The sequence below is a fragment of the Trachemys scripta genome, chromosome 1 (assembly GCF_013100865.1).
Source record: "Trachemys scripta elegans isolate TJP31775 chromosome 1, CAS_Tse_1.0, whole genome shotgun sequence".
Lineage (NCBI taxonomy): Eukaryota > Metazoa > Chordata > Testudines > Emydidae > Trachemys > Trachemys scripta.
Window position 1 is genome coordinate 24101540 of NC_048298.1, and position 3857 is coordinate 24105396.

Genomic DNA, 3857 nt, shown 5'->3' on the forward strand with positions numbered 1-3857 from the left:
GAATCGGGTTCCACCACCTCATGGTTGACCTGGCAAGCTGTTCATAGGCTCATCCTAAAGTTGGGTCATTTCTTTGTTCCTCCACGAAATCCACGTTGTCCAAAAAAATGTCAGTTATTGCTGGCTCGTTTAATTTCTCCTGTCATTCATACCTCTTGGGGAAAAGTCTATCCCACTCCAGTCAAGGTGTCTGTGAGGGCAGATGTTCCTTCTCCTGGGTCTTCCTCCTTGCCTTCATCTGCTAAGGCTTGCATCTCCATTGTCTCCCTGTTCCTGGCATTGCTGTCAGACCCTTCCAGAGGCTCCCTGTTCTTGGACTTTAACAGGTCTCTTAAAAGAAAGAAAAAAACAAAACAAAAAAAACCCCTTCCAATCTTGCCCGTTTATCATAGGATGTGTGATCTTCAGGGCTACTCCCTCGCAGATTGCCTCATTGTGGTTCTGCACCCTCAGCTGTACCTTTTTTATGGGATAAGGATGCATATCCCCATGGATGCACTGCAAATAGATGCTGCCCATGGGAACCATTTCAGGCCCCACCAGACTCTCCCTCACCAGAGAGTCTGGCAGCACCCTCAGTCTGACCATCCTTGTGCCTCCATGGCATTGACCCATAAGGGCACTAGTAGTTTCATTGGCCACTTCTTATGGGCCCTAGATTCAGCCACCCATAGTTGGCCAGAGAGGCAGTACCCATGTGGGCAGTCATGGTGAACGTGCCCTAGCTCCCTACACACAAACCAAGCCCCCCATCACTGAGATGGGGGCTTGTCTGGTTCCCTACTGCTCCTGCCCTTTTCAGGAAGGCTGCCCCCCATGGCCTCTGCACTTCTTAAGCCCAGGTCCTGGCAGAGGCTCATCCACCTACCCCTTTTGATGTGCAACTTATCCTTGCTGGACCCAGGTAGCCCTGTCCTTCTGGCTCTGCCTTTCTTGCTCTGCCTGCTGTCACCTGGGTTAATTGAGGCAGTACTGGACCAGCACAAGGAGTCTCCATCGTGGGCCTTATGGGGAACAGGTAATTTTCAGACAATGTTATGGCCTCAGAGGGTTTTGGGGCAGTGGCGCGTCACCCACTCCCATCCTCTGGGCTGCGAGAATCTGTATGAACTGTTCTAGGACAATTCTTTCAGCTGCTTGGGCTCCCATCTTTTCATTGGGTTGGAGACACCACCACCAATGTTCTCTCAGGCCCTGGGCCACTGTCTGTGGTCATGCCCCAGGTGTGAACCTTTCCTGTCACAACTGCTGGCAGTATGTCTTAATGGAAATATGAAAGGCATCTAGGATGGCTACCTTAAATTGAGGGTAGTCTTGTGCAGCTATCACATTGAGACCCTGGTACACAGTCTGGGCTGTTCCTATCAAGTAGGGCACTAGCAGAGTGGCCCAGGTGGCTACCATGGCAACCCTTTCAAAGGTTACCAAGAACACCTCCGAGTCGTCCTCTGGTCCCATTTTTGTTAGCTTCAGTGGAAGACTCGGGGCTGGGCCCAGGCCAATGCCATCCACTGCCAAACTCCCTGGCGTACTCTGGACTGAAACAATCTGCTGCACTAGTTGTTGCGGTTGATCTCTTTTCTGGGCCGCTAACTTTTCTGAGGAGTTGCTGCTACTATTGCTGCTTCATGGTTTGCTGGTGTTGCTGGGTGGCCAGCCGCTGGAGCAATTGGGTCTGCTGCTCTTGTTGCTGTTGATCCATATCCCATTTCAGCAGCTTGTCTAAATCCATCTTTAGCTTGCACTCCTTTTTTTCCCTAGGTTGCCTGCATTCTCCACTGCTTTGTAGTGGGCTTTGCTTGGAGGCCAGCAGGCCTAGTTGTCAGGCCACGGTAGCATTGCCAACCCTCCAGGATTGTCCTGGAGTTCTCAGGAATTAAAGATTAATCTTTAATTAAAGATTACCATGTGATGAAACGTCCAGGAATACGTCCAATCAAAACTGTCAACCCTAGGCCATGGCCAAGATATCTTTCAAAGTCTTGGGTTGGCTCTTCTGGACAGCACAGAGGGCCCAGTGGCCAAGTCACAGTTCACTGTCCCCGCCTTCCAGATGGAGAAATTGACCATTACTGTGTGTGTGGTGGCCTTCAGGAGTCAATGACTGCCAGTGGTGAAAGCCGAAAGGAAGCCGCTGGCATGAAGACTGAAGTGCTCAACACCAAGACAAAAACCAAACTTGTTTTTTGAAATGTACGGACAATGTATGAAACAGGGAAGCTAGCTCAGGTCACAGCAGAGACGCTACAGCTTACACATCCTGGGTGTCAGTGAGAGCATATGGATGCTATGGATGGAGGTATAACAGCCTCTAGAGAAACTTGTTTTCTGGATGGGATGATGGACAACACCATGACGGTGTTGCCATCCTTTTGAAGAAGGGAGTGGATCATTCCCTGCTTGAATGGAAATCCATCAGAAGGAGACTTATGAGAGCCAGACTGAAAGGGAAACATAATATCACCCTGATTCAGTGCTATGCTGTGATAAATGACAGTGATGAAGAAGTAAAGAACAAATTCTACCTTACACTAAAGGCGGAGTTAGAGAGAGTACCACTCCATGACCTAACTATCGTCATGGGGACCTGAATGCCAAGGTCGGGAAGGATAACACACACAATGACAGAGCAATGGGAAGACATGGGTGTGGCACCATGAATGAAAATGGAGAAAGGCTTGTTGATTTCTGTAATGTGAGTGACCTAGTCATCAGCAGAACCCTGTTTGATCGTGAAATTCACAAGCTGACATGGTGTTCTCCAAATGGCAGAGATAAGAACCAGATTGACCATATCATGATCAATGGCAAATGGCAATGCTCACTGACAGATGTGAAAGTGAGAAGGGGTGCAGATGTTCGCAGCAACCACCACCTTATGACAGCCTCCATCAAGCTAAAACGGAGAAGGGTGGGTCCACCAAACAAGGGACATAAACCTTATGATATTGACAAGCTAAAGTTCCTTGAAACAGAAAGCCTTTGTTCTGCAGTTAAACAACAGGTTTCAAGCACTTGCAGACCTTGATGAAGAGGAGGGGAATGCAGATGAGGAGATCAACAAGAAGTGGAACAAAGTAACAGCAATTTATAAACAGAGCAATGAAGTCTGTCTAGGCTACTGGTAGAAGAGAAGGAAGGAGTGGATTACACACACCATGTGGAATACCATAGAAACCAGATGAGCCCGGAAGAAAAAAAAGTTTTAGAAACAAAATCCCAGAAGCTAAAGGACAAATACCATGAGCAGTATAGCATGGCACACCGGGAGATCAAACGCCTTGTGAGTGCGGACAAACTGCATTATATTGATAATCTGGCAACACAAGCAGAGGATGCAGCTGCTTGTGGTGAACAAGGGACTGTCTACAAAAATGATGTGGCTTATCAGTGGTAAATGGCAGACACCAACAAACACTCATCAGGAACAAACAAGGACACCTATGAACAACCGAAAAAGAACAAGAAATGCACTGGACAGAGCATTTAAAACAATTGCTGAACCTAAAGAGGAAGCCACCTAAAGAGGAAGCAAACATCCAGGAGGCAGAAGAAGATCGTGATATCAACATAGGCACCCCAACTAAGGAAGAGATCATTCAAGCCATCAAATCCTTAAAAAAATGGGAAAGCTCCTGGCAAGGATAACTTGAATGCAGAATTGTTCAAGGTAAATCCTAAATTAGCAGCATCTATCCTGGCCCCTCTATTTACATCAGTCTGGAAAAGGGAAGAAGTGCCAGATGAGTGGACCAATGGGGTTACTGTGAAGCTACCAAAGAAAGGAACTCTCAGTGATTGTAGTAACTGGCATGGCATCACACTTTTATCTGTGCCAATCAAAGTATTGTGTAAGA